The sequence below is a fragment of the Carettochelys insculpta genome, chromosome 4 (genome assembly GCF_033958435.1).
Source record: "Carettochelys insculpta isolate YL-2023 chromosome 4, ASM3395843v1, whole genome shotgun sequence".
Classification (NCBI taxonomy): domain Eukaryota; kingdom Metazoa; phylum Chordata; order Testudines; family Carettochelyidae; genus Carettochelys; species Carettochelys insculpta.
The window spans coordinates 108,760,773-108,780,700 of NC_134140.1; the positions used below are offsets into that span (position 1 = coordinate 108,760,773).

The 19,928-nt window shown below is 40.6% G+C and overlaps 1 protein-coding gene and 1 long non-coding RNA gene across 3 annotated transcripts in view; one reads left to right on the forward strand and one right to left on the reverse strand.

Moving 5' to 3' along the window:
- COL25A1 (collagen type XXV alpha 1 chain) overlaps positions 1-19,928 on the forward strand; it is a 468,167-nt gene that overhangs the window by 15,716 nt on the left and 432,523 nt on the right. The gene's annotated exons all lie outside the window — the stretch shown is intronic.
- Positions 9,713-18,581, reverse strand: LOC142012141 (uncharacterized). 2 transcript variants are annotated; one of them, XR_012645274.1, is made up of 3 exons: positions 18,230-18,581; positions 12,342-12,551; positions 9,713-9,741 (listed from the first exon to the last, which is right to left on the reverse strand). It is a non-coding gene; the product is annotated as an uncharacterized LOC142012141 (long non-coding RNA). The 2 variants fall into 2 exon arrangements; XR_012645275.1 differs by lacking the exon at positions 9,713-9,741 and adding an exon at positions 10,046-10,133.

A 19,928-nucleotide genomic window follows, 5' to 3' on the forward strand; every position in this document is an offset into this window, starting at 1 on the left:
GAAGCTGAGCATCTTGAAAACTTGTGTATTCAGCAGCATGTTGTATGGATGTAAGACATGGGTGATAACTGAAGAGTCAAAGAGAAGGATATTGGCATTGGAGAAGAGTTGTTATATAAAGGTCCTGAGAATGGGATGAATACAGAAGGTCACCAACAAGGGACTATATAGGAAGATGCAGACAAAAGAGAACCTACTGCAAAAGGTTATACAATGGAAGTCACAGCTATTTGGGCACATCTGCAGAATGAATGACAAATGAAAAGTCAAGACCCTGGTATTCAGCATAATGAATGGTTCAAAAAGGAGAGGACTACGCCACAGAGAATGGGTAGATGATATAGTAGATTGGTGCGGAGCTATTCTACAGAAACTAAGTCACCACCATGTTGGACAGGGAAAGATGGAAGAATACAGTGAGGGAGGCATCAGACACCAACAGACGTCGAGCCCATTGTTGTTGTTGATGGTGGTCTTCAGGAGAAGAGGATTAGCTGCTAAAAGTCAGTAAAGAGCTGCACAGTTTTGGTACAGGTTATTCTCTCTCCTTTTATTGTGTTCATGTTCTTATTCCAAACGCATCCCCATAGTATGTGAACATGTATCCTCCCTTTTCCACTGTGCACCCTCACAAAGGGAACAGAAAGGATGTTCTCTCTAAGCTCCTGAACCTCTGTTCTCCATGCTCCAGCTTGTGCCCCATGTATGTACATCCAAGAGAGTGAAATCATTATGTTAAAAGACCACTGCACGTGTGCTGGAGGTTTCCCATGCTGCCAACTCATTCAGTGATCTCTGCAGGCATCAGTCTGTCCTCCAACTCTAGCCATTCCAGCACCATACCAGATGATGCTCCAGTACTGCATGTTCCTTGGAAGGCTCAGTGGATGCTTTATACCCAAGAAGGTATGCTAGCCTGCTGTAGGAAGACTTGCTATATAGCTAATGGCAGGGCCCACTACAGAGATGCAGTGTGATTTATCTAGTAGTGATGGCAAAGGACTGGGAAGTAGCTGTCCTCTATTTTGTGGTCATGACAATAAAAAGGGGAAACAATTTAACAAATTATTACAGTGTAATGCAGATGAATTGATACTGACCCAGAGTTTGGGTGGCCCACTGCTGTTGAGTCTGGGGGAAGAGATTGCAGTCCCTCTCTAAGTCCCACTGCCTGGATTTGAAGCTGAAGAAGTTGCTGACATCTCTTAAAGCCAAGGAATCCATAATCCCTTCAATAAAGTCTCACGTGTAATAATAATTACTATTATTTGTAAAAATCTTTGAGATCTTCAGATGAAAATTTGCTATATAAGTGGAAATGATTACTCTTACTCTGATAAATTATTAATAATCTACTGCTTGGGGATGAGACATCTTTTCTCTGATAAGATTCTGTCCTCTTTCCTTTGTTGTGGTCTTCCAGCAATTCTCTGTAGGTAGGACACATTTCAGCATTGCTTCTTTTTCGATCGCTACCATCAGATAGAATTCGTACGAGCTCCATGACTGTCAATTCTCTTCACATTTTTAAGAATACTACACTGAGATCTTATATTATGCACTCTTCGGTAGTCCCAAAATTACTGAACCATCACATATAAAAGGTGATTTCAAACGGATTGATTTGTAATCAAAGTAATTTTTGGGAGGAAACCAACATTTTGTTTTCTTCTAAATGATAACCCATTTGTATCCTAAAGTTTCCACTTTATCTTCTATAGTGAGTAAGATGGCATCAGTCCAATTACTGGTGTCATATTTCTTTTTTCAGAAATTATTTATTTTTAGAGAGGCATAGTACTTTATAAATAAAAACAAAGGTCTCCCTTGGACATTAACAAAGAAGAAATATACATATATCTCCTCTTTAGACTGAGAATAATATAAATTGAGAGGAAACAGTTTTTTTCCAAGTTCGAGAATAATATTTCAATATTTCAACAGATAAAATGTAATTGCAGTGCTTGCTTAGTCGGTGTTTGCAGTGTTCTAAAGTGATTTTTATGGTTTCATATCTATATTTATTTCTGGAAAGTTTCTTTTAAATTTTTTTTTTACATAATTGCTGCTCAGGGAGATTACTTACAAAGTAAATTCATAATAAAACAGAAGACACCAAAGAACATTATTCCCTGGTTAACCCAAGTGGATAAAAGCAAGTTCAGCTTATTGATACAGAGATGTAAGGTCTTATGCTCACATGAGAAATAGCCCAGGAGTGAGTTAGACTGATCCTAGGTTGCAGTATGTTTGTGCTAATAGAGACTTCACTTTCACAAAAAATTACTGAAATTAGCTTTACAATAGAATGAAAATAATACAATGAAAATAATTAGGTCCAATCCTGGAAACTTGTGCACATGTATAACTTTACATACCTTTTAACCCCACGATTTTCAACTGACGTAAGTGGAATTACTCTGGATTTATATCAGCATGCCTAAAAGCACACTTTGGCCATGTGTTGGTCTGGACAAGCTCTGAAAGCAAAATGCTACAATATTATGAACATTTTTGTAATACAAAAGAGCTACCTGGGCTTAAATGGTTATAACCTATATCCTTTTCAACCCTTGGTCCAAGAACCAAAATAATCACTTGTTGCATGTGGAAAGGAATGAGATTAGTTTCATAATGCTATGATAATTCTATTAGTACTCAGATGTGGCCTGAACACTGGAAACTGTTAAATGTATTTATTTTTATTGCAGGGCTGCATATTCCCACTTTTGTGTTCAAAGTATACAGGGCCTAAGAATATTGGTTATTTCCAAATGACAGGATTTAGTTACTTAAAAGTCCTACACATTTGTTCCAAGCATCAATTCTGGGATTTTTTTTTTAAATAGCACAGTAGATACAGCTGGGCCTTTGTGTTCTTTACTCTATCACTCTGACCAGCTTTTTCAGTTTTTTTCTGTCCCCAAATTACTTTCATTTTTATTTATATGTCCCTTCTACTCAGCTCAGATGGTTGTTTGAACTTAAAGTACCAATCCCCAGCTTCCAATACTGAACGTCAAAAAGTCACTGTTTGATGATCCCAAATGTTCTTCTTTCTTAACAAACTACCTTATGCAGGTCTGTTTGTGTTCAGTGTTAACAGGTTCCATTTGTGGTTTGCAGGCTGGCTGGCAGAATGTGAGAATTCTGTGTGGCCAGGCTGCTCCTCCTTCAGAGGAGGGATTGGCTCAACAAAACCCAGGCTCTGCAGTTGGACAGCCTGGTGACTGGATAGGCTGTGAAAAGACTCCCACTGGGAAGGGTGACATGACTGAACAGAAGAGGCAGGAGAGAGCTTTGTAACCACAAATCAAGCACAAAGACAAGGGTTAACCCAAGCCATCAGATGCTGGGTAAGGAACTCTTCCCATAAGTATTCTTGGTCTCTAGCAATCCTTCCTATATCTTGTCCTCTGACTTCCAGGAGAAAGGAGAGCTGGAGTTAGCCTCTTGCAACCCAGAGCCTAAATATTGTCCTGTCCGTTCTGCAACACTAGGCTTTGAGAGTGGAGCAAAATGAACTGGTGAAAAAAATTAACAAAAATATGGGTCTTGTTGGGGTTCTATCAGGCCAAGGGGTGTCCAGAGTTGAGCAAGGAAGGGTGACAATTCACTTAGTCACAGTCTCTGATGTTGTGTTTTCTCACAATACTCGTATGCATCACTTGGAAGATCTTGCACAAGAAAAGTCTTCAGTAGATTCACAAGGACGTATGCCCAAATCCACAAAAGTAACCTTCATGGAAGTTAGGAACCTAAATATTTTTCAGGCTATATTGCATGTGGAGGACATGTATAGTTAAGCAGGGACTTGTGTACCCACTATTTCTCCAAGAAGCAGCTACTTGAAGGGTGATCATGACCTTGGCTCCATCCCACTGACAAAGAGTGGTTCTCAGCAGGGTTAAACTGATGCAGATGTGGGAAGGGATACTTTGCTGTAGCAGAGTACTACCCCTGGCATAAGGGAATCAGAAGGAGGGAATCATAAATTTCAATCTGGGGTAGCATAGCTTCACTCCACCCCATATACAGGGTTTGCGGTAATACTGCCCTCCAGCCTTTTGTGAATACACTGTCCCTGCAACCTCCCTTTGGGCCCCAGAGAGTCACCCTATTTTGAATTGTATTCACATTTCTTGAAGCCCCAAATTCTGATGGGGATTATAGCTGCCTGCTGGTCTTCATACCCAACATATTAGCTTCCTATGCCTGCAGAAGGCTAGATTTGACTCTTTCCACAGGCTGTTAACTCCATTCCTGACATGATTGGATGGATTGCTGCAGAAGGAGATGACTCTTGCTCTTGCCTCTTGGGCAGAGCATGCTGCCCCCTCGCTGCTGCCACCCCTTGCTTGATGGGAAGCCAGATTAAACCCAAATCTTGAACTCCGATCCTGTACAGGGTTTCCTGTTCTGTGAGTAGTGAGCCTGGGAGGTTCCCATGTTTCCTCCATATGAGGTACATCAGCTTGTACTGCTACCTCAGTAAGAGTGAGGGCATACTGGAATTCCTTTTGGCCACCATTATCAGTGCATTCTTAACCACACTCATGCCACTGTGATGTACAAACTGCTTAGCTTCTCAGAATGTCCCTGTAAAGCACGGATGCGGTCTATTATCCTCCCATTAATCACACTTGAAGCTGAACTGTGTCTGTTTAACATAGTCAATTACTAATAATAGTTCTGGGACAGGGAGTAATGAACCCATGATTATTCAGACGCTTTGGGAAAATTCATGATGGTATTAAAGAACGCTTGTTTCCAGCTGAAAACAGATTTCCCCTCAAATCATCTTCTCTTTCTCAGGCGCCTAAGCATATCTCTCTTTGACTGCATTCAGTGTTCTTTAAACTGTATTGCAGAATATTACAAAGGGGGTTACTCACATCTCTGCATTGCATTGTGTCCAGATACACTAATCTTTTTGTTAGGCCATGATTGGTCACCTCAGTCTAAACCCCATGAAACTTCTGAGCAAAAGTGACTGGAGTGGGACTTTTTGTGACAGACAGTCATCAGTTCAAAGCCTGAGCAGAGGGGCTCATGAGGGGCAGTGGTGGGGGGGGGAAAGGGGTTATCCTTTCATTGCAAATGGACATGTTTTTTCTCCACTTGGATCATACAAAATACACAATGGTTTGAGCACTTGCATCCCCCCTATCTGATTTTTTTTGTGCAAGGCTGCTTCATGATGGGAGCATACACTTTTGATAGACTCAGCAGGGGGACATTTGCTTGTTGCTACTGTTCCTTTCAGTTGCTTGGTTGGGAGGATAAGACTACCCTTTTGTGAAGTGAAAAAGGGGGTTTAGTAAAACATCAGCTTCACAAAGACTATCATTGTTTACGCGTGTATCTTCTGTGTAAAAGCTAATTTTGTATTTGAAATACAATCAGAAAGGAAGGGTCAGTACCACGAATTCTAAATTGCATCATTTGTGTTTTGGTAGAATATAATATAATTAACTGTCTCAGTTGTGTTTGCAAATAATAAAATAGAATCAAATGAGAATTTTTCTTGCAGAAAGTTAATTATATGTTTCTGTAAACAAGGAACACATGAGTAAACTAATATTTCTTGCAAACCAACTCTTAGTGTTCATTGGCATTCATTACATGTGCTGCATTTTGTAATTGTCTTTTATTTTGCAATTATGTCTTCACAAAATATGATCTTTGGACATCAGCCCTTCCAGGGGTCTAAAAATGTTCTTGGTATAGTCACAGAGAGCAAAGAATTGTTTCTTCTTATTCTATGATCATCTGTGAACAAATTTAAAATACAGTAACATGAGGCAAAAGGGGGGACAGGGTGCATGCAATTGTTACCTAATCTCCAAAGAACACATTTTGTAAAATGAAAGTATTTTTGTTTGTCTTGGCCATTTTTCACTGAGGTCAATGACAATGTATCTTTTGGTGGTAAATATGCTATTGGAATATTTATTTACACATTCACTGCATGGAGTGGGAATAAGATAAGGTTAGAATCTTTCTGCTTTACTTGGCTGCCAACAACTAAATAACTTATTGGAAATGATTGTTGATAAGTTTGGCATTGAGAAGATTAATTGTAATGCTTGTAGCATTGCTAGTAGTTATAGTTCATTTGAAGCAATTATCTGTTTTCTTTCTGACCTTTTCCCTCATTGATCTTTCGTTGCATTAATGATGGCTTGAAAACTTGAAACCCAGCCAGATGTACATAAAAAGAATAGATTTTTAACAATATTTATTTTACTGAAAATGAAGAACATAAAATAGAGCAATAATAAGTAGACATTGCTACATCAGATAGTTCCAAACACATGAAGGCAAAGTGATCTTTAGTCACTTGATTTAAATGGGGCCCCTTATGTGGCTAAGGTTGCTCCACTTACATAAATCATGCAGGACTGAGTTCTCAGCATAAAGGACTTTATACTGAAGGCTTGACAGCAATTTGTCCCCTTGTCATGAACCAAGACAAAGTATTTACTTGAAATAAAAGGCAGTGTTCAGTGCCTCATTGGTAAAAGTTGCCTAAGCCCTTAATGTGTACACTTCAAAAAATGTTTAATTGCTAATTGCTTATGTAAAAATATAGTGGATAATGTAGTGTGAACAGAACTGCAATTGTGAAACAAAAATATTTTTTGCTCAAAAAATTTCAAAACTCAGTTACATGACGACTTAACCTGGTCAGAAAATGTTTCTTTTTCAAAACTCCTTTTGAAAATTTAGACTTTTCAATAAAAGCCTGAAAAGATATTTTGGTGGGTTGGGTAAAAAGGCAGTTGAGGGGTCTGTTAGAAAAAGATTTGTGGTAAAAACTGAAAGCTGCAAACATTTCCTCTGAAAGTGGGAAAAAAATTATTTTCCAAATGTTTGGCTTTCTGTCAAACAATCCAAAAATTCAGGAAAGAGAAACTTTACACACACAATATTATTTAATATAAAACCAAATTTTCTGCTGGAAAAGGTTTTGATGGAAGAATTTTGTCCAACTTAATAAAAACCAAGGAATAGCCCAAGGCCCTCTAATTCTATAGATATTACATTAGGTAATGCCAATGTTGATACCATTGGCCTCCAATCTGAGATCTTGTCCTTTGCCATTGTGGGAAGTAGAAAGACCTGGTTGTACCTGATGCAAAACATCTCACTTCTAAAATAAACAAACCTCATAATATAGCGCCCCTTGTATAATGCTTTCTGCCATTTTAGCTAATTTTATTACTCTCTGATTGCATCAATCACTACATTGTCACTTTGCAGAGAATCATCAATACAATGTTAAATAAAATACTTAGGATAAAATATAGTCCTCACAGAACATCAACATAGTAAATTTGGCAGGGGGAAACCCAAATATTAGGTAACCAAAACATAAAAATTCTCTGTATGCTCTTAATTGTTTCTCAAAGGTTATTTTCTTCAGGTATATCTACACGTACTGGGAGATTGACCCAGTCAGGGTCAGTCTTCTGGGGTTCAGTTTCATGCGCCTAGCGGGGACACACAATCGAACGATCAGAGCTCAGCAGTCAACCCCTGCACTCCTCATTACCATGAGGAGTAAGGGAGGTCATTTGGAGAGTTTCTCCCGTTGACCTCCCTCAGCGAGGATAACCAGATAAGTCGATTATAGATACTTTGATTCTAGCTGTGCAATTACCATAGCTGGAATTGTGTATCTAGATCAACTTTCAGGTCTAGTGTAGACCTGTCCTTTCACTCTTTTCAGTAAAATTAGCATCCATTTTATCCAATATGTTTATCCTGATGTTGGTAAAAGGAAAACAACATCCTGCCATCCTGTATACATCAGGAAAAAGCAAAGCAAAATCCAAGACAGGCCTCCTACGCTGTTGGAATCAATAGGAATTTTTCCATTGCCTTGAATCAGAAGAGGACTGAGCCCTGATTCTTTAAATAGTAAACTTCTTTTTATTATCCCATAAAATGTGTTGTAATTCTGGAAAAAATACTGGGCCAGATTCATTTTTCCAGCTGCTTTGATTCAATCCAACAATGCAAAAAATCCATAAACTGGGCCAGGATTAAGGCTGTGTTATGTCACTGGAGCAGTGTAAAACAGTCCTGGTGAATCTGGTCCACTATCCTTAAGTCTTTTAAAACTGCACACTGGCATGCTTCCCATACTCAATATTTTTTACTGTCAAGGACTGTATATTTTACTGACAACATACTAGATGTGAGTTTGGTTTCAAATGTGCTGTGACTCAATGTAAAGCAAATTTAAAATGTTCAAAAACATCTCAAATGTTTGCACCCTGATCAACACCCTTTTGTTATATTCATGGTGTACACACAGAGAAGGTAGATAAAAACATAGACTATGTCTCCTGGGAGGTTGCAATGTAACACCAAGTTATTCCTTAGAATTCAGAGCCTTACCACACAAGTACCAAGACCAGAAGATACAAAGCAAGGTGTGCTCCCTGAGGCAGAGACACACTTAGGCTAGCTTTTTGCATGCTTGACTGGAATGGATCCAGATTGTTGTGCTTCCCTACAAATCCCCCTGCTTTGCAAACTCTTTCAAGTTAAAGTGGCAGCTTGTAATTTCAACACACTTTTCAACACAGGTCTCCTTTCATAAAAATAACCTGTTTTTCTTTTCTACAGACCCTCTTGGGCAGCTATTATCATGACATTTCTTAGCCTGACCTTGTGCTTTTTATGTAGAGAATTTAATTATGTAAGGTACAGCAATAGTCATAGAAATGACCCTTTAAAATGGTTTGTGTGTGTGAGTGTGGGGGGAGGGGGGTTTCAGTACTGATTCTCTTTATGTTCTCTGTAGACCTGTTCAGTTTGCAAATCAGAAGATGATTTTTCTATTTGCTAGCACAAATTAGATTTTTCTTTGTGCCACAACCTATTTATTTGAGAATCAAGCTTCTTTGTTGTCTTTTCACCAGCAACATCATTAATATCCAAGATTCTGCAATAGCATTTATGGTGTAAAAGGCAGACGAACATGCATCTTGCACTCCTCTAGCTAGCTGTCCTGGGACTTCTGGGCAAACAACAGTGAAAATTAGGTTTCACAAATAAATTAAGTTGATAAGACGTGGAAACATACAGGAAGAAGATTTCTTGGGTAATAAGGTTCTACTTTTATGTGCCACTTTTTCTGACCAGAATTATAGTTTTTGGCATACATTTTCAAAAAAGGAAAGCTAGGTTTCTCAAAACAAGTGTACGTCTCTACTGTGGTTGCATATGCAAATTATGTGTTAAATGGCTGACTGTTACCTTCATTGTAGGCACATTTGTGCATGACTTATTTGCATACATATTTGTACTTTTTTCTTTTGAATATTTGGCCATGGTATTTGACTCTTTCATGAACAGTCAAAACACTGCTTCAGTTGTCATTTCTGGACTTTTTTCCCCCTCTGTCTTTAGTAGCCTTGAATGAAAATTTTCAACTACCTTATTCATGGGACAAATGTAGTCTGGATCACATCTAATTTATTGCTGATATCTGCCAAAGTTTTTTTCCTGGAGTAAATAGAATTTGGTAAGTCAGGTTTGTATGACCCTTTTTTATCCCCATCGTATTCTTAACATCTTGAAAACACCTAAACTTGTAATTTTATACTGTACAAATATTACAAATGCACTGTCTCGGAACATGGTTGATTCCCATAAACAAATGATGACAAGTGAATAATTTACATTCAGATTTTTTATTACAGTCTTCAGCGATATGTGGAATAACTGTAAAATAAAAAATAAACAAAATATGCAAGTTACTTAGGAGGGTGAACATTAAAGTAATAATTGATTAGAGAACAAACTCCTGTCCTAAAATAAATAATGGTTGTCTCTGTAATGTGCTTCAGAATGAGAAGTAAAATGACACTCTCCAAGTAAAAGCCTTTATTAAATCAATATTAATTGTATGCCACATCCCTACCAAGCGATTAAACTGTTTGATCAATTAGAAGATCATTTAGCTACTGTTGCTACTTTGTCTGTTGCACCAGCAGGTGAGCAAGTAGTTCCAGTTTTAATTTCCTTTTGGATTTTCCTTTTGGAGTTCTAACACTTTCTCTTTCAAAAAACGCTTTCTTGGCAGAGTTTCTCTGTTTTGTTCAAATCACCTAACCCTGATCGAAATAAAAATAGGAGTCAGTGGCCTGCATCCTAATTTGTGGCAGATGTCATTGCTTCCCCAAATCCTACGTATCCCTGATTAGCCACAGGGATATAATTTATGATTATTTCTGTCTTGGATTCGCTATTAACAATTATTAAATATTTAATTCCAGAGCTGAAAGGGGTACCCTGCTGATAATATAGCCTTTTTTCATTACTCATCTAACTAGGGGGCAAATGTATGCATGTGCTTAAAATATATATATATTAGTGGAACCTTCCATCATTTTCAGGTTTTTGTTGCTCGTTAGTGTGAAATAGATGATATAGCAATATTTACACAGTGAGCATGGTAGATTTCCTTTCAATAAATTGTTGGGTGAGTTACTATAAAAGGAAATTGGAGGATATCATAGAGGTGTCCAGATTAATTATGAAAAACACCTTTCAGGACTTTCTGTATAATCTGATTTGAACTCACTTTTATTTAATGCAGAGCAGCTGAGTTCTTAAGATACATTTGTGTTTGAAACAATGGATTCTGAGACAACCATTGTATTTTAACATGGAATGTTTATCTTGGTTCCAACAGAAGATAAGTCTTTGGTATTTTCGATTAGGTGCGGATAAGCAGTTTATTTTTAAAATGTTGCAGTGCCTGAACTATGACTTTTTTGTTTTGTTTTGTTTTTGTTTTGTTTTCTTTCCTGATCTGCACCTGTACTTCTAAGGAACAAGAATACCAACAACTCCATTTCTAATTGGTGGCATACAAGCAGTCCGAAACTGTAATTTTGTCCCAGTTTGTAAACTAAGTGAGTTCAGATCTAGTCATTACTTGGTCGGAAGACCTTTAGGGTGAGAAAAAGGGTCCTAGAGGACGTGTCTTGGTGAATTGATAGTGCTCTTTCTGCTGTGTAAGTATGGAGTCAATATTTCAGACCTGTGTTTGGTGTGGGGGAACTGTGCCTCTAGACCAGTGATGGGCAGCCATAAATTGTGAGTGGGTTGCATGAGTGGCCTTCTTCATTTCAGTGGCCTGCAGCAGCCCACAGCCCACTGGGGTTCCCTGTCTGTGCCACTCCCCCCATGCACCTCTCGCACACTGGGGCAGTGCACTTACCTGTTCCTCTAGTCCCTTTGGTAGCACCATGAATTGTCTGATTCACACTCTGTCCCTGCTTCTCCCCTGCCCTCCCAGAGCTTGAATAGCTACAGACAGCTGACTGACAGCATTCCAGGATTGGGGGCGGAGCCCAAATCAGAGGATTCTTTGTAGAGTTTGTCCTACAGAATCTTTGTTACTGGTAGTGGTGAGCAAGTAAGAAAGAAACCAGTTTAATTACCAAATCCTAAGTTGTCCACAAAGTCGGAAGTCAGAAGAAAGTGCGTATTCCATGCAGAAATTATTAAAATAAAATAAAAGCCTTCCATAGTCTTGTCTACAGAATCATTTTTTCGGAGTGGGTCTGCATTTAAATGCTGACTGAGTGAAACTTGTATGGTCTTAGCACTGATCTCACTTATATCAATTAATTCAAATATTCAACTATCAAGTACACAACTACTGATTACATTAGATTACTTCAAATTAATTTGTTACTTGTAGGAGTCTATTCCAGCAAAGAAGACATGAAATATGGGGCATATTGTTTTCATAGTTAAATGCTCACTGCAGGCGCTCATGTGAACTGCAGGAGGGTCTGATCGCCCTCAGGCCTGTTGGGGGAGGAAGCTGCCGCATGTCCAAGAGGGCAGTGGCCCAAGGCAGAGAGGGGTGGCTGCAGCATGAGCTTCCTGAAGCCACACTTCGATTTTAAAGCCATCTCATGATTTAAAAGCCAGTTAGGCTGCGCTGGGTGGGTCACAGGCAAAAGGTCATTAGGGACTCACGAAACGTCCCATGCATTGCCCTTTCAGTCCTGGTACAATATCAGAAATTTTGCAAGAATGCTCTGTGGAACCATGATTCCAGATTACGTACGGGTGGCTCAGTGTGACAAGGTGTCTCACCATGGAAGCAGGAACAAGTCAGGTCTCTCCAAAAATCTCATAAGGACAATTCATAACTGCCTGTCTAAGACCTTCAGCTTTATGTCCAAACAGGATCAGCTCTGCATCACCAGAAATATTAACAGCTGTTCTAAGGGAAATGGGCATAGACCCTCCCTCCACAATTGCAACATATGCAGTAGTCAGAAGGAAAAAAGAATGCTCACCAGAAGTGTCCTCTCCAGCATCCCGGTTTGCCTTCAAAGCCTCCTCCAACTCGAGAAACAGGTCCTGGCTTGCAGGGTCTGCTTCTGCACTCGACTGGACCCTGCTGTCATCCACCTCTTTCTTGTTCAGCAAATCAGACCTCTCTTCATCATCTTGCTGACCAACACATGCTGAGGCATCAGTTCATCTTCTGGGAGAAGAGGCTGCATCTGTTCCCAGAATAGAAAGTTCATAATATCAGTATTTCTAGGGAGATACCCCTGACAGACCACTTGCTTCTTTGCACTTTTGGTAGTTTTGCCTCAGCTCCACTGCTGAGCAGCCCTGGCATTCCCTTTCAGAATCATGCCATGCAATGTCTTTGCATAAATATCAGCATTTCTTTTGCTGGCTTTGAGCTGCAGGAAGATAGCTTCTTCCCCCCAGCACTGCAATGAGGTCCAGGATCTCCTGATGGCTCCAATCTGGGGCTCTTTTGCGACCCTGGGAACTTGTGACTACTAGATATGCTGCAGAGGTATGCTCCTGACCTCTGCTTTTCATGCTGGCCAAAGAGGAAAGGAAATCAAATCAAAATTCCAAGGCTGATGACACAGCTTCCTGTTCCCTACTTCCTGCTCACTTGGGCTGTGTCTACACGTGCCCCAAACTTCGAAATGGCCATGCAAATGGCCATTTCGAAGTTTACTAATTGAAGCGCTGAAATGCATATTCAGCGCTTCATTAGCATGCGGGCGGCAGCGGCGCTTCGAAATTGACGAGCCTTGCAGCCGCGCGGCGCGTCCAGACGGGGCTCCTTTTCGAAAGGGCCCCGCCTACTTCGAAGTCCCCTTATTCCCATGAGCTCATGGGAATAAGGGGACTTCGAAGAAGGTGGCGTCCTTTCGAAAAGGAGCCCCGTCTGGACGCGCCGCGCGGCGGCAAGGCTCGTCAATTTCGAAGCGCCGCTGCCGCCCGCATGCTAATGAAGCGCTGAATATGCATTTCAGCGCTTCATTAGTAAACTTCGAAATGGCCATTTGCATGGCCATTTCGAAGTTTGGGGCACGTGTAGACACAGCCTTGGATAGCAGCAGAGGTGAAGCGATGACCAGAAAGGAGGCATCGCGGGGCTGAGAGATTTAGGTTTGTTTAGTTTACAGAAGAGAAGACTTAGGGGTAATTTAATAGCAGCCTTCAACTTACTGAAGGGGAGCTTCTAAAGAGCGGGGTGAGAAACTGTTCTCAGTGGTGTCAGATGGCAGAACAAGGAGTAATGGTCTGAAGTTGAAGAGGTAGAGGTGTAGGTTAGATATTAGGAAAAAGTACTTCACCAGGAGAGTGGTGAAGCATTGGAATGCGTTGCCTAGAGAGGTGGTGGATTCTCCATCCCTCGAGGTTTTTAAGTCCTGGCTGGACAAGGTCCTGGCTGGGATGGCTTCGTGGGGGTTGATCCTGCTTGAAGCAGGGGGCTGGACTAGATGACCTGCTGAGGTCCCTTCCAGCCCTGTGATTTTGTGATTCTGTGATTGTGGGACAGTTTTGGAGGCTAATAAAATCACTTTTAATAATGCTACCCTCTGCACTTGCATAGGTTGACACTGTAAAACTGACTTTTAGGAGGTGCTCCTGGGGAATTCAGTATTACAAAAGCTGACCTTAGAACCCCTTGAAATTGACACATTGAACATTGTGGTGTAGACAGATGGTTTATAAAATCAAACTTAGACCCTTAAATTCAACTTAATCTCCTACTATACACATGGCCTTAGTAATAGCCTGAATTACACTTCTTCTGTTGATTTAAATATGCATATGAAACCTATCCACTAAAAGTATGGACTATTGAAAGAAATGGTGTTCATGGGCAATCCTTGATTGTTAAACATTGTTGTTTACTGATCAGTGGGTGAGCACGAAGGAGACCATTCCTAAATATTAGCAATGATAATACTTTGCAAACAATGAAAATCACAGTACTCCTCTAAGCAAAGTAACATAAGAACGGCCGACAGTGGCCAGTGCCAGGTGCCCCAGAGGAGGTGAACCGAAGACAATGATCAAGCGATTTGTTTCCTGCCATCTGTCTCCAGCCTTTGACTAAAGGCTAGGGGCACCATACTTTACCCTTGGCTAATAGCCATTTATGGACCTAACCTCCAAAAATTTATCAAGCTCTATTTTAAGCATTATTATACGTTTTATTAGTGCCTTTTTTTTTTTCCAAAAGAGGACCCGGTACTCAGCTGGCTCCCTGGGACTGCAGAGGTGCCAGTACTTAGCATTGGCAAGTACCACCACAAAAAATGCCCTGCCTTTTATACAGATGGGTAAAATCAGGCACCACAAGATTTCTTTTCTCAGTCTCACACTGGAGAGTTAGGGGAAATACTCAAGAATCACAACTTACAGTCTTTTAAGTACACTGCAAACAACAGTCCCTCCCTCTACCCCCCAGCAGCATGTTTAAGCGCCCAGGTCAACTGTAGGGCTTATGCGGTGGGACTAAAATTGGCAGTTTAGATATTCCTGCTTGGGCTCCAAGACCCGTAGAGGAAGGTCGGTCTGAGAGCTTGAGCCTGAGCCCAAGTGGGAATGGCTGTTTTCAGCCCCGTTGCTCTGGCCCCATGACTAGAGTCCAATTCAGTCGATACGGGTTCTAAGACTCTGCTGTGTGTTCTTGCTGTGTAGATGCACCCTTTGACTGTAGCTCAAACAAGCACATAATTAAAAAAAAGTCAGTGTTACAAAACAAGTCTTTGTATCTGAAGATTCCTTACCAAAATGACTTATAAATTCCTGGTACAACTCCATCTATAATGATCTCAATAAATATGCCTTTGTTATTTAGAAAAAAGAGATATTTAAATAAATATTTTAATCAAATGAAGGAGGGATAGAAGATGCTTCTGAGGCAGCTCCTGGGACTCTAAGAACAAATCTAAGAAAGTGGGCAAGGTCTCGAAGGACCCTGCTGTTTGTCCCACGGGTTTGCTATGCTTTTCAAAGGCTGGAACTGTATACATTACAACTAATTAATACATTTTAATAAGGGCAGTTGTATTCCCTCCAGTGCTCTCAGAATTCAAGCTTTGCATGGTAACTTGGACAAAGAGAATACTATAAACATTTTCCCTGCAATCAGCACCATAGGTTTTCTGGGTTGTTTCCCCCCAGCCTTTCCCTATGTTTCCTTTATAAATAAGATTAACATTTTCGCAAGAGCTAGAAGGCCTCTGTTTGGCCTCATTAAATTTACTTTTTGGCCTTTGGTCCCCTGTGGTGCTGGGAAACTTGTCTGTAGTTTTTGGGGTTTTGTTGGAATGAAGTGGAAAAGGGAAATTTCATTATGATCTAGATTTATGCAAACAGGGTGATGGCAATTTCCCTTTTATGAGTGTGCAAAGATACATAAAATTTGTTGAATAAGGTAGGGTTTTTCTGGGTGGGAGGGTGGCGGGTAGCTCTTGTAATGCATTATACTACATCCTTAAGATTTAACATAACAGAAGTTTTTCAAAGGTGCACGGAAGATGAAATAACAGCCTAGCTTAGAACCCACACTTCAAATAAACTAATGAAATCTTTTCCTTAGAAATGTCTGTTTATCAAGTTGTAAAGCAAAGGGTCTCAGTTATGTCGTAATGGTACTGAAAAAGTAAGCAGTGATTTGGCTCGCCTCAATTCAGCTTGGGAAACTTTGGGAAGTGACATCAGTTTTTTTTAATGATACAGTTATTGTAATTTTTTTTTTGCTTTTAAAAATACAGTAGTTACCTGATCAATTAAATATGAAATGGTTTCCCAAACCATATCTGTGTCGCGCTAAATAAACTTTCACACGTCATCACAAACCATTGTATTTTTTTTAAATCTCCACAATTTCTAAATGCATTTACCATTTTCCAAGGCTCAGACAATTCTGCTTTGTTAAAACAACCTTGAAAATTGGCACCTCCTTTACAGTCAAAGCTGCAGAACTCTGAAAGGATAACACTTTCATTTTCAGCACAGGTTATTCATTGTGAATTCTGCTTTCCATCCTATCATTTACTTTTCTTTATTAGCTCAGCATAGTTGTAAGGTTTTATGACAAATGGTTCCTGTCTTGCTATTGAAATAAAAGTTTATTTCAGTTTCTAATTTATCAAATACTCCCAAACTCAAGCTCTGGCATCTTTTACAAAATTTAAAAATTTGTTCATATATGTGTATTTTGTATACGGACATCCAGTTATAAATTACTCCATCCATCCTCAGAAGTTTAATGGGCAGTAATCTACTAACAAATCAGAAGATTAGTGAATAGATAAAAGCCTTACTTTTTAAACACTTATGTTTATCTAAAGCCTGATTCAGCACATGCAGAAAGTTAAAAATGTGGACCAAGTGGGATAGCAAATTCCAGAATCTAGAGTCACAATTGATTATGGAATTTGCTGGACAAGAGAGTTCTAGATTAGAGAGGTTCAACTTGTAGTTCAATTTGAGAAGGAGATATATATACCTCTCTCACAGAGCTGGAAGGGACCTTCAGAGATCATCAGATCCAGTCCCATGCCTTCTCAGCATGACCTATCACCATCCCTGACAGATTTCTTTTTTTAAATTGATTTATCCCATATCCCTAAATGGCCCCCTCAGAGGTTGAGCTCATAAGCCTGAGTTTAGCAGACCAATGCTCAAACTACCAAGCTATCCCTCCCGCATACAGTACCTGTATATAAGGTACATTAGAAGGCACATAGACTTCTAGGGACCTCAGGAGGTCATCTAGTCCAGCCCCCTGCCTGAAGCAGGATCAACCCCCATCCCACCCATGACTATGTCAAGCCAGGACTTACAAACCCCTAGGGATGGAGATTCCACCACCTCTCTTGGTAACACATTCCAGTCCTTCACCACGCTCCTGGTGAAATAGTTTTTCCTCATATCCAACCTACGTCTCTCCTTCCATAATTTCAGACCATCACTTCTTGTTCTGTCATCCGTCACCATTGAGAACAGTGTCTCTCCATCCTCCTTAGACTCCACTTTCAGAAAGTTGAATACTGCTATCAAATCGTCCCTCAGTCTTCTCTTCTGCAACTAAATAAGCCCAAATCTCCCAGCCTCTCCTGATAGGTCATGTGCTCCAGACCCCTAATCATTTTTGTTGTCCTCTGCTGAACCCTCTCCAATGCGTCCACATCCTTTCTATACCGGGGGCCCAGAACTGGACACAGTACTCCAGATGAGGCCTCACAGAACCAAGTAGAGGAGAATAATAACTTCTCTAGATCTACTGGAAATGCTTCTCCTAATGCACCCCAATATGCTATTAGCCTTCTTGGGTATAAGGGCACACTGTTGACTCATCCAGCCTCTCATCCATTGTAATCCCCAGGTTCTTTTCTGCTGCATTGCTACTTAGCCAGTCAATCCCCAGCCTGTAGCAGTGCTTGGGATTCTTCCATCCCAAGTGCAGGACTCTGCACTTGTCCTTTTTGAACCTCATCAAATTTTGTTTGGCTCAATCCTCCAATTTGTCTAGGTCACCCTGGACCCTATTCCTACCCTCCAATGTATCTACCTGACCCTTTAGCTCAGTGTCACCTGCAAATTTGCTGAGGGTGCAATCCATCCCCTCATCCAGGTCATTAATAAAGACATTGAACAGTACTGGCCCTAGAACTGATCGTTGGGGCACTCCACTTGAAACCAACCGCGAACCAGACACTGAGCCTTTGACCGCTACCCCTTGGGCCCGTCTGTCAAGCCAGTTTTCTATCCATCTTACGGTACATGTATCCAATCCATACTTCCTTAACTTATGGGCAAGAATATTGTGGGAGACTGTATCAAATGCTTTGCTAAAGTCAAGGTATAGCACATCCATTGACTTCCCCATGTCCACAGAGCTAGTTACCTTGTCATAGAAGTTAATCAGATTGGTCAGGCACGACTTGCCCTTGGTGAATCCATGTTGACTACTCTTGATCACTTTCCCCTCTTCCAAGTGCTCCAAAATGTATTCTCCGAGGATTCCCTCCATGATTTTTCTGGGGACTGAGGTGAGGTTGACCTGTCTATAGTTCCCTGGATTGTCCTTCTTTCCTTTTTTAAAGATGGGCACTACGTTTACCTTTTTCCAGTCATCCAGGACCTCTCCTGAGCTCAATGAGTTTTCAAAGATAATAACTAAAGGTTCTGCAGTGATATCTGCCAATTCCTTCAGTGCCCTTGGATAAATGAAATCTGGACTCAGGGATATGTGTGCAACTAGCTTTTCTAAATAGCTCTTAACCTGTTCTTTCCCCTTGAGGGCTGCCCATCTCCTTCCCATATTGCATTGCCTAGTGCCATAGTCCGGGAGCTGACCTTGCCTGTGAAGACTGAGACAAAAAAAGTATTGAGAACTTCAGCTTTTCACACATCGTCCGTCACCAGGTTACCTCCCGCATCTAATAACAGCCCTACATCCTCCCTGATAATCATCTTATTGTTAACTTACCTGTAGAAGCCCTTTTTGTTGCCCTTCACATTCTTTGCTAGCTGCAGTCCCTGTTGTGCTTTTGCTTTCCTGATTACCCACCAGCATTCTCCAGCCATATACTTATACTCCTCCTCAGTCACCTGTCCAAGTTTCCACTTCTTATACACATTCTTTTTGAGTTTAAGCTTGCGAAGGATTTCCCTTGTAAGCCAAGCTGGTTGCCAACCACACTTGCTTTTCTTACTGCTCATCGGGATGGTTTGTTCTTGTGCCTTCCATAAGACCTCTTTAAAATACTGCCACTTCTCCTGAACTCCTTTCCCCCTTCATATTAGCTTCCCAGGGGATCCTGCCCATCAATTCTCTCAGGGAGTCAAAGTCTGCTCTTCTGAAATCAAGGGTCTATATTTTACTGCTCACCTATCTTCCTTTTGTCAGACTCCTGAAATCTACCATCTCATGATCACTGCAGACCTGGTTGCCACCCACTTCTATTTCTCCTACTATTTCTTCCCTGTTTGTGAGCAGCAGGTCAAGCTGCTCATGGCCCCTTATTGGTTCCTGTAGCACTTGTACCAAGAAGTTATCCCCAGCATTCTCCAAAAAGTTCCTGGATTGTTTGTGTGCTCCTGTATTGGTCTCCCAACAAATGTCTGGGTGATTAAAGTCTCCCATGAAAACCAGCACCTGTGATTTGGAAGCTTCTCTTAGTTGTATGAAGAAATTCTCATCTATTTCATTTACTTGATATAGTGGCCCATAGCAGATACCAAACACTACATCACCTCTACTGCTTCCACTTCTAAGCTTAACCCAAAGACACTTAGCTGTATATTCTCCCTCCATAAACTGGAGCTCTGAACAATCATATTGCGCTCTCACATAAATTCCAACTCCTCTTCCTTTTCTCCCCTGCCTGTCCTTCCTGAACAATTTATACCCTTCCATGACAGTGCTCCAGTTATGTGAGTCATCCCACCAAGTCTCTGATATTCCAATCACCTCATACTTTCTTGGCTGTGCCAGGGCCTCTAATTCTTCCTGTTTGTTTCCCAGGCTTCTTGCATTTGTGTACAAGCACCTTAGATAATAAACTGATTGGCCTACTTTCTCCTTTTAAATGAGCAGTCCT